General features: G+C 39.1%; 1 protein-coding gene and 1 long non-coding RNA gene across 2 annotated transcripts in view; one reads left to right on the top strand and one right to left on the bottom strand.

Annotated features, from left to right (window-relative positions):
• CACNA1E (calcium voltage-gated channel subunit alpha1 E) overlaps positions 1–12,086 on the top strand; it is a 468,864-nt gene that overhangs the window by 287,834 nt on the left and 168,944 nt on the right. The window lies entirely within an intron of this gene.
• LOC142657505 (uncharacterized) lies at positions 5,768–6,080 on the bottom strand. The gene is made up of 2 exons (XR_012849934.1): positions 6,021–6,080; positions 5,768–5,895 (listed from the first exon to the last, which is right to left on the bottom strand). It is a non-coding gene; the product is annotated as an uncharacterized LOC142657505 (long non-coding RNA).

Genomic DNA, 12,086 nt, shown 5'->3' with positions numbered 1-12,086 from the left:
TCATGCCCTTTCTACGGGCGTTTCCATCTCTGAGGTCCCATTGAAATCAATGGGAGGCAGAAAAAGCGGTTTTCACAGCATTTTTTGCCATCGGCGCTCAATGGCTGCGGCCAAAAAACCCGGCAAAGAGAGTACAGGCAGGTCAAAATCTGCAGATTTTTCCGCCTGCAAAAAAACTCTGTGTGAACAGGGCCTAATAGTGCATTATTTTTACTATGTGTGAAAATACTGCACTATTAGGCACAGGTTTCTTTTCTCTTTGTTTTCCTATCAAGATATATTGACAACACCGGATTAAGAAAACCTGCTGCCATTTGGGATTACCAAGGTGATTGTTTACTCCAGCGAAGATTAGAATACTCAGTTCTAGCTGGAAATTCTATCCGTAAACTCCCTATCTCCTCTTGTCATCCTTACCTGGTGCCCAGGACTTTCCAGATTAGGTTCTTTGTTAGCCAATAAGGGATAAATGACGTTAACGTTTATAGGATAATTTTGTCAGACATTTATCTAATATTTGCCTTGTCTCTAATATTACATCATGGGCTCATGCTCACGGCAACGCCCTGTACATTGAGCCTGGACATGAAGTCCCTGCAGTTCTGTACTATGGCGCAGTATGGTGCCCCTCCACAGTGCATATGTCGGAGATATTCTCCCCTAGAAGCATGGTGCAATATAGTGTCCACGCCATCATTTTTTCATGCAGAATCTCATTAACAAAAGCTTCTGTATGCCATGTGAAATCGGAGGCATTCACAGTTACCGTAGATTTCTATAGATGCTGTATTATGACTCCATATAAAATTGGAGACATATACAGTTATAGTATGGCTCCATGCCCTTATCCGGGTGCCGTATTACGGCCCCGTGCAACTTAGTGGTTGTATGGAGCCATAATATGGTAGTGTGCATGAGCCCTAATTAGAACAATATTTACTTTTGCCGCTATGTTTTAACGATCGGTAGGGGTCTCAGTTCTCAGAACCCTTCCTCAAAAATTCTGACATGTCACTATGACATGTCAGAAGTTTTTTAAAAGTTTAGTTATCCTTTAATATCTCTTCGTTTTAGGTGTATTATTTGTTTGAAAAATTTGCCTGAAAAATGATACTACAAATAACTACTAGTCACTACTGATGATGTTGTATGTGGAGCATTGCTCATAGAGAACTCGTCATTGCTGTCACTTGCTTATTATCAAGTATTGCTGCATTAGTACCCAATACTCTGCTTATTAAGCTTTGTGAAATGTTTAATTATATTATAATTTATTTACTATAAACGGAAGTATTACAGATAGCTACCATGTAATTATAAATCAATATATGAATTAAGGTTATATCAATGCATTATAACAATCTATATGATCGGCTCACAGATGCATTTCCCATAAATATAATTTTCCCTTAGTTCCTGGTTCCAAAGTGCACGGATGTGTACCTCACCCCCAGAAAATAAAATAAAAGAGATTCCAGCCCCCTTTTAGATCCAATGAACTATCTCTCCTATATTAAATCTGTAGTCATGCTTACTGTACGTGTTTCCGATCTGGCAAGGGCTATTAGTGAAGATTGATCTATAAGGAGGAGCAACAGCTGCCAGGATAACTAATATTACTGTTCTTTGTAGAAGGGTTGAGGAGTTAGCTTTAGAAAGAAGGATCTGTATTTTTTCTAGAAACAGCGCCACTTTCATTTGTGGGCTATGTCTGGTATTGCAGTTCTTCTTCATTCAAACGAAAGGAACTAATCCTGACATAACACCTGCTTTTTTTTCGATATTCTTGTGTCTGACCTGCTACTGTATGGAGCAGAATGCTTAGTTTTCCTTTTATTGATAGTTTACGCACCATGTGGCTTATTTCAATAGGGGATTTTAGTGTTGACTAGAACAACAATCCTCAAGCTGTTCCCATTGGGCAACCCAGATGACATCATCTCTTATGGGCACTAAATAATTTCCAGGGACTTTGCGCTGACAAGAACCATTAGGGTGTTAGACTCCGGTAAGACACAGCATCCATCTATTTATGGGAATAAAATAAGTTTTCTCATACATCTGCTGTCAGTGACAAGAAATCGCTATATGATTTATATTTTAATCTCATACACTGAAGAGGGAACTTAATTACAAGACAGCTAATAAGGCGACACGTTCATTTAATGAGGGTTTTGATTCGAGATCTAAGAGCTCTATAAACACTAGCACTTTCCATTAACATTGCTTTATTGAGGATCATTTTAAGTGTTTTATCTAATGTGATTATATAAAATTACCTTGCAAATACATATATACATTTAAAGTGGGTTTCATAGTCTAACAAAACACTTTTCTAATATTCAATTGTGTCAGATCTAAATCTTATTATGTAATTTATAAGTTAATATAATGTTCAATGGCATTTATAAAGCAATAAAGGCCAAACGTAATATGGGGCCTCAAATATTTCTCGCTATTACGTTACAGGACAAGATGTCCCAGCTTTAATTGCCTACCCTCTTCCAATCCCTCATAGTATAAAAGGATGGCATCAGCAGGGGTGTAACTATAGGAGGTACAGAAGTTGCCATTGTCCCTGGAGCCTAAAGGGGTCCAATAGATCATTCTGCCCCATAAAAGAAGACCAGTACTATAAATAACACGTAGTGGTTGAGGGGGGGGGGGGGGGCTGTGTTATGAATTTTGTATTAGGCCCAAGGGGCTTCAAGTTACGTTTCTGGGCATTACTCTCTCTGATAAGTTGCAGTGATTATGGTGCCCTGTGCAGTTCCCCTGATGGATCCTATAACAGCTGCATGGACTGTATGTGTGCCCTATAAAGGTTTATCCAAAAAATGATTTACATCTTTAGTTATAACAATAAAAAAAATAGATAGATATAGATAGATAGATAGATAGATAGATAGATAGATAGATAGATAGATAGATAGATAGATAGATAGATAGATAGATAGATAGATAGATAGATAGATAGATAGATAGATAGAGATAGATAGATAGAGAGAGAGAGAGAGATAGATAGATAGATAGATAGATAGATAGATAGATAGATAGATAGATAGATAGATAGATAGATAGATAGATTTGAGGTAGATAGATAGATAGATAGATAGATAGATAGATAGATAGATTTGAGGTAGATAAAACCAGCACGCAGGTGAGCTCCAGTGTGCACACTGTCAATGGGATAGCTAATCCAGCATTAATATGGTAAAGGAGGACACAGCACCACGGGGACTCTGTAGCAGTGTAAAAAAAAGTTGCTGTACATTTAATCAAAAAGGTACATCAAAAAGTGCACACAGAGCTGCAAAGTTTCGGTCGGCAAACCCACCTTTCTCATTCATACAGGTGATTGTACATAGTGGCTTTATATATGAGATAGATAGATAGATAGATAGATAGATAGATAGATAGATAGATAGATAGATAGATAGATAGATAGATAGATAGATAGATAGATAGATGATAGATAGATAGATAGATAGATAGATGATAGATAGATAGATAGATAGATAGATAGATAGATAGATAGATAGATAGATAGATAGATAGATAGATAGATAGATAGATAGACAGATAGATAGATAGATAGATAGATGATAGATAGATAGATAGATAGATAGATAGATAGATAGATAGATAGATAGATAGATAGATAGAACACAATAAATGGCGACAGCACACTGCGAACACTAATGCCACCTAAACTGCTAAATATAAATAAATCTGCATTACTGCTAAATCTACTTATAATAGGGAGGTTCTTAGTGCCCATTTTTGATCAAAAAGTGTTTGCCCACCTGCCACGACAAGGCGACCTCTGTAAGGTGGGAACCTACTCTGCACATACACCCAGAACTGGGACTAAGCCTACATATATACCTGGGGATGGTAGGAACCAGCATTAAACTAATTAAAATGGGTGTATATGCAGAGTAGGCCCTCATCTATGGAGGACGCCTTGTTGTGGCAGGTGGGCAAACACTTTTTGATCAAAAATGTGCACTAAGAACCTCCCTATTGTAAGTAGATTTAGCAGTAATGCAGATTTATTTATATTTAACAGTTTAGGTGACATTAGTGTTTGCAGAGTGCTGTCGCTATTTTTTGGTGTGCTGTATATTTGCAGTCAAAGGCGTTCCTGCACCTGCATACACATTTTGTTTCATTTTGTTGGAATGTGCTGTTCAAACGTTTATGTTGTTAGATAGGTAGATAGATAGAGAGAGAGAGAGAGACAGACAGACAGACAGACAGACAGACAGACAGATAGATAGATAGATAGATAGATAGATAGATAGATAGATAGATAGATAGACAGACAGACAGACAGACAGACAGACAGACAGACAGACAGACAGATAGATAGATAGATAGATAGACAGACAGACAGACAGACAGACAGACAGACAGACAGACAGACAGACAGACAGACAGACAGACAGATAGATAGATAGATAGATAGATAGATAGATAGATAGATAGATAATTAACATCAAGCAAATGTGATATTGAACTTCCGCTAATGAGAGTTTGATTAAAGTCACTGTTTAATGGCTTATTCAGACTGACGGGATATACGTCCGTGCAACGGTCGTGATTTTCACGCGTGTCGCACGGACCTATATTAGTCTATGGGGCCGTGCAGACATTTGCGTGATTTTTACGCAGCGTTGGTCCGCTGCGTAAAAGTCACGACATGTCCGTTCTTTGAGCATTTTTCACGCATCACGCACCCATTGAAGTCAATGGGTGCGTGAAAACCACGCATGTCACACTGAAGCACTTCCGTGCGAACAGCGTGATTCGCGCAACAGCTGTCAAAAGGATGAATGAAAACAGAAAAGCACCACGTGCTTTACAAACATCCAAATGGAGTGTAATAATGATGGCGGCTGCGCGAAAACCACGCAGCCGTGCATCATATGATGCTGCCACACGGAGCTGTCAAGTGCCTTTTGCGCAGGCAAACCACCACATTTTTTGCGTGCGCAAAAGGCACACGCTCGTGTGAATCCAGCCTAAATAAAAGAAAATGTTGGGTAAGTTTCCCCTCTTTAGACCGGAGACCCCTGTGTGGGCTTTAACCTGCCACCATCTGCTGACTCACAACATGCAAAAATGGTTCATCAGGGGACAAACAATGCAGCAGGTCGGAGAATATTTCCACACAGCTGACTTCTTGTAGTATACGGCTGTGAAAGGTCCTGATAGCAGAGATCTCCTCGCTTCAAAGCCTCATCTTTCACCACTAACCAATTGAACGTGGAAGAAAAGCAAAAATAAAATGTACGCAGGTGCAGTCCGGAGAGGGTGCAGCAGACTGGTGTTGCTATGGAGACTTGTAACCAACGCCACGGCCAATACAAGGAGTAGACCCCTTAGAATTGAAAACATATCAACGTGCCAGTCTCATTTATGATGTAAATATACAGGGTTTGATTTTGCAAATATCTCATTATTATCTTTGTTATAAATCTTGTTTTTTTCCCGTGATGGAAATTTGCGCAGTGGACATGACGTGAATTCTAATAACTTTCTTCAGCATTAGATGCCACTTATTTCGATAGCGTGTCCCACAGGGAACAGTATTTACACCCCACAATACATCGGAGCTTTTTTGTTGAGAGGGTGTTTCAGAATTATTACACGGAGTCATTTGGTATTATGTAAAAACAATTTGCTTTCTAGATATCAGTTAACATGCGGCGCTGCCAGATGTGCAGAATGGCGGATTAATGATCAAACAACCCTTCAAGCGTTTCTTCACGGTTCTTTTATTTAAGACTTCTTTCTTAGACAGTCATATCAGCCGTCTGACAGCACATAAGCGGAAAACAGCACTTCGTGTTCCTTCGGTGTTTTTCTCTCCCTTTGAATAGTCCTTTCCTATAAATGTATGTACATTCAGCTTTAATAAAAGTTCCTCTTCATCACATCCCCTCTGTGGTCTGTCAGCCTTTGAAATACCATCAATTTAAACAAAGAAATTCTCATATTATGGAGGCAATTACCGTTTTCTCTGGTGTTTCATAAATGTTGGCCTTCCGGAGATTACCCGGTGACCTGTGTCCTACAATAAGAGGATAATGAAAAATAGGACTTAATGGGTAAAAACAATTACGTGGCTTTCAGCTTTATCAATGAAAGGTTTAGTCGTAATATAAATAAATGTATCATTATCAAGAATTTGAGGAGTTAATATTGTCAATTCATTCATTAAACAAAAAGAATAGCGGGAGGGGGGCTTTATTACGGAAATCAAAATGCGCCCTTGGTGCTCTGGGTGCCGGTTAATTCCGCAACATCCTGGCTCAAAAAGAATTGTTTTTTTGCTTTCTCTTTTCATATTTTGAAGGTGAGTAGAGTGGTGTAACTTCCAGGCTGGTTGCCCCCACTTGTGCTCTGCTCTGTTCACACTGATAACATGGATTCGGTACGGAAGCCATGACGGATTTCATTGACCAAAAATGGTTTCATCAGGTTTCCATTTTTTTTTTTAACCTATCGGAGCAAATTCTAACACCGCTGAGAGCATAACCTTGATGGGGGAGGGGGGCTTCAATTTTGCTAATATTGCATTGTCTACGGAGTGAAAGTGCTCTGCGCAAGATCAAGAAAGGCGATAGGATTAATGTGATCTGGGATTTTTCTATAAAATGCACATTATTACAATAAACCATGCCTATTAGATTAGTCACCACATCATCATGAATATTCTGGGTTCATTGTAGACTCGGTTTCACTTGGAACATATAATATTTGAACATTTATGATGCTCTTACCTGATATTTTACCACCTCCCCCATTGTTACATGTATAGAGGGAATTAAGACCCTCACACTTACACACACTCTTTGTGTTGGTAGGTTCCACAACTTTCCCCCATCCTGAACCATGATGAACATTTTTGGTTTACTCTTTCCATCTTTTGAAGGAGAGGAGTGGTCTGATGTTCAATATTGCTGCCCCAACCTGTGTTAATGGAGGGGGTATTCCAACCTTGCTAATGTTGCAGTGCAGTTATGGAGGAGGGAGCAATGTGATCTTGGGTTTCTCCTACATGGGACCCATTGCGTAAGCAGAAGCGTAATCTATGATATACACCATTAGCCATAACATTAAAACAACCTACCCAATATTGTGTTGGTCGCCCTTGTGCCGCCAAAACAGTTCTTAACTGTCGAGACATGGACTCCTCTGAAGGTGTCCTGTGATATCTGACAACAAAACTTTAGCAGCAGATCGTTTAAGTCTTGTAAAGTGTGAGGTGGGGGCTCCATGGATCGGACTTGTTTTTCCAGTACATCTAACAGATGCTCGATTGGATTGAGAAATGAGGAATTTAGTGGCCAAGTCAACACCTTGAACTGAAGAGTCCAGTGGGTGGTCTCAACCATTTATGATGAGTATGAGTAGGAGTGTAAATTCAGAAATAGCTGCCAATCACTGAGTGAGACCGCCCATTGGACTCTTAAACCCAGAGTTATCAGAGATTTATATAAATAAATTACAAGTTATCCTGAATCTTTTTCCACACAGCCATTGATCAGTCTGCTCAGCTCCTCCTGCTCTATAACATGCTGCCCGCATGTTCGACGGACACGTTTCCTGTGATGTGTTTTATTAGCTATAATGAAAGATGTAATACAATATTTGAACCTATATTATTGTATTTTTTGCTTTACCAGTATTCTCCTCTACTAGGCTGTGTATGGCATTCCCCATATTTTCTCACAGGGACATAGTAATGCAGTATTGTCTTGTAGAGACATAATGCTTCACTCATCACAATAGCCTGTCAACCTGCCAACTGTAGATAGAATTTTCAATCCAAAGTCTATAAGCCCCACCGCTTGATGGACAACTTCAAATGATATCAATCATCTAATTTCTCGGATACTTTAGTTGATTGCTATAGCCTTCCATGAGCAGCGAGGCCCATTTTCATCAAATCAATGTTTGCTTCTTGCCTGATCAGTACAATGGTGGTGTTCTTAAAGGGGTCTTAAAAAAATAAACTTGCAGCTACATTTAGGATAACATAATAAATGAAAAGCCCATACTCACAGTTTAAATCCCCACCTCTCCAACCCACTAGTCCAGAGCCCCCCCCCCCCCCACTGGTCACTAGCCACACCAGTTATAGAATTGCATCATCGCATATATTATTTAACAGTTGATATATTGTAATAGTAATGTTATTGTAATCCTAAAAGCAAAATTGCCCTGTCCTGAGGCTAGTTCATGTTAACCCACACAACCCCAGAACATAAGGGCCCTGCTCTTGGCTACTGCATCCCTTGTCCCACTCTTTGTAGTAATAAAGCGTATGGTGACCCTTGGGTAAGTTCTCACTTCTCTTGTTTGCTGAGGCATGGGTGACTGTAGAGAAGCGGTAGGGTGTTCTGCAATAATGGTGGGGTGTTCTGCGAGGGTGTTGCCTCTCTTCTTCATGGTGGTTGTAGTATTCCTCTATGGCACATATGCCCCTGATTACCTTCCTTGTTATTAACCAATGCAGAGAGCATTATATGAAATATCTTAATATCATTATATTTAACAGTGAACAGTTGAAATTATTTGGTATTTCTTAGCCCTCTTGCACACGACCGAGTGCCACGCGGGCCGTTTTTCACAGCATCCGAGTGGCGCCCGATAGTTTTGACTGACCCATTCACTTTAGTGGGTGTATCGGGTCCGTGAAAACTGACCCGACTCTCTGATTCGTGGAAAGATAGGACATGACCTATCTTTCCACGGATCACGGACGGGACTTGGGGCGGCACACACGGTCATCATGTGCATTCGCCGTAAAAGTATATGACCAGTGGTTCTATGTATCAGAATTAGTTGAATATTGTCTGGTGTATGTATCAAGCCTCGTACCTTTCTATTAGTTCTTTTATTTTTGCTTGCTCACTTCTGTTTTAAATTGATCAAAGCTTTTCATTTCTGTCTTACCACCGTGTGCATGTCTGCCTACATTTCTACATCTGTCAAGGGATATTGTCCTTGCTTCTGGGGAGTAATGAAGTTATGTTTTTCTGTGCTGCTGAGTGACATAGAATCAGAAATAGCCTTCATTGTATCCTGGCAGCAATGAAACAGTATGAAAGGCAGAAATCATAAGGCAATGTTGTACTTCTTTTCATATCCCTATATATTTCCCATTCAGTCACCAGGTGGTTTACCTTGTCTGTGGGATTGACGATAGCCAAACTTAAAGAAGCCACAAGTAGGGGATTTACACATCAAGCTACTTCTGCCCTGACAGTGGAGACAAATAACCTGCTCTGTTCACCAATAATTGTCTCAACTTAAAAAACAATAATAAATAATCCACATAGACGCATAATGTCAAATAGAAAACATACTTTATTAGTCCATAGACATGGACAACCCCCCCACTCAAATATTTCCAAAAAGTATTTTGAAAACATAATTAAAAAATAGACTCCAATGAGACCATCAGCTCTACCAGCCATGAAGTTGTAAAGTAGTCAAATTCATCAGATAATGTGGCTCCCATGTGTCCAGGGGAATGTATCTAGATCCCAATCCCAAACAAAGTACAGGGCCAAAAAAAATATTTGTCTATGTTTCAGTATTGCAAAAAGTGATTCCGTTACCTGTAGCTGGCAGAGTGGATGCCGGAAGACTCAGAGGAGAGACACCTCGACGCACGTTTCGCACCCTTTGTTAGGAGGTCCTGACACGTTCCCCTGGACACATGGGAGCCACATGTAATCTGATGTATTTGACTACTTTACAACTTTGTGGCTGGTAGAGCTGATGCTCTCATTGGAGTCTATGTTTTACAAATATTTTTTATATATATTTGTGTAAGGGGGGATTTGTCCATCTCTATGGACATAAAGTATATTTACTATTTGACATTATGTGTCTATGGGGATTGTTTATTATTGTTTTTTCATTTGAGACCATTATTGGTGAACATATGTTGAAATGATGTCTTGCTTATGTATTGGTGCCCAAAAGGTATTATAGGCTCTAACAAGCAACCTGCTCTGCTTTGGAAAGGAATATTATAGTCGTGAATGGATAGGGAATTTAGAAAGACTTCTGAATTCCTGCTATATTCTCCCTTAGGCTGGATTCACACACTTAGTTTTGAAGCTTTTTCGGTGGCATTTTTAATGGCATTTTTCTAAGCGTTTTTGTGGTTCTTTTTTTGGTGCAGCCAGATGTTACATTACAGTCTATAGTTAAATTGAATTTAATTTTTTTTTAAAAGCGCTACATACACTGCATTTTTGTTTGTGCCATTTTTGAGGCAATTTTCTGGTCAGTGGCAATTTTTGCCAAATGCAGCATGCTCTGGGTATGGCATTTGTTCAAGCATTTTTGCCATACACTCTATAGGACTTAAAAAATGCCAGAAAAAAGGTATATACAAAATGACACCAAAGTAAAAACGCCATCAAAAACCCCATAAAAAAAAACAAACTTCTGTTGCATTTTACAACACTGGTGTGTTTTTACATACATTTCATGCAGTTTAAAACGTCAGAAAATATGTGTGTGTGAAGGAGGTCTAAAGGTCCAGAGGCACCAGTGCAGGACACCTTCGAGGGAGACTCGGATATGGCTAATAATGTGCAAAGCCTTTAAAATGTTCCTCCACTTTTACCGACCTTCTAATGTGTCATAGAGAATAGTGAGATGATAATATAGGTGCTATCACTGCACTGGGACCCCCAATGTCCACTAGGACAAAGGGCCCAACGCTTAATAACTTACAGATTTCCTTTTTATAAAGCTATGTTGATGGGCGCTCCACTAAGTTTGATGGACCTGTAATATACATGTCGATGTGAGCTATAAACTGAAGGAGCTCTGCACTTAAAAGTGGAGAAATTCCCTACATAAACACTCCAACAATATATATATATACTGTATTTTTTTTTCCGGCCTACATAGTGCAGCATAGGCTATCATTAAAAGTTAATGTAGAAGCTCTTGTATGTTCCTTGTGTACACCTGCTGTAGTTGATGTGCCATTCACTGGTTTTCTGACATTGTGGTTCCTCCTTCCCCTCTAACGCAGCCTACATTTCTATGGGATTTTTACAGCGCAGTATCGGTATCTGGTCTGTTTATTGACCCGTGAGATCATACAACTTGAAGTTGCTGTTTTAAGAGTAAGCAGAACCTGTAAAATTGTTCCCTAGTGAGTAATGTTATAGTTGTAGCTATTCATTATTCACAGACTGCAATCTAACGTAAGCACTTTATTTTATCACATTTGGTATGTTTATTATGGAGACATGCTTGTGTTTGTGTGTGTTTGTGTGTGTGTGTGTGTGCGTGTGTGTGTGTTTGTGTGTGTGTGTGTGTGTGTATGTGTGTATATAACACCACTAGATGAAGAATTTTGTCAAACCGCGCGCATCGGGTCAGTGGGTGATCCTACATCTTTTTTTTAACCTTATACTTTCATTACTAGACTTTGACCACTTGTTTATGTTCTTCATGCTTACATATGAAGAGTTTTCTTTTTTATATTTGGTACATACTTTTCTAGCGCACTTAAAATTTCACTTGGCTATCGGTGGTTTTCTGATGATGTACTGTATATGAGCATACCTGTTTATGTGTTATCATGCACTTGATTCTCCCATCCATTTATTTTAGCTGCTAATTTTTTTTATTTCCTTTTTAATATGATTAATTAATAAAGATCTTATTTTATGTCTCTTATACATGGGTCCATCACACTTTATTCATATATACACTACCGTTCAAAAGTTTGGGGTCACCCAGACAATTTTGTGTTTTCCATGAAAACTCACACTTATATTTATCAAATGAGTTGCAAAATGACTAGAAAATATAGTCAAGACATTGACAAGGTTAGAAATAATGATTTTTATTTGAAATAATAATTTTCTCCTTCAAACTTTGCTTTCGTCAAAGAATGCTCCATTTGCAGCAATTACAGCATTGCAGACCTTTGGCATTCTAGCTGTTAATCTGCTCAGGTAATCGGGAGAAATTTCACCCCATGCTTCCAGAAGCCCCTCCCACAAGTTGGATTGGATTGATGGGCACTTCTT

This window comes from Rhinoderma darwinii, chromosome 7 (genome assembly GCF_050947455.1).
Source record: "Rhinoderma darwinii isolate aRhiDar2 chromosome 7, aRhiDar2.hap1, whole genome shotgun sequence".
Lineage (NCBI taxonomy): Eukaryota > Metazoa > Chordata > Amphibia > Anura > Rhinodermatidae > Rhinoderma > Rhinoderma darwinii.
The sequence above is the reverse complement of the archived record's forward strand: the minus strand, read 5'-3'. Positions and strand labels throughout refer to the sequence as shown.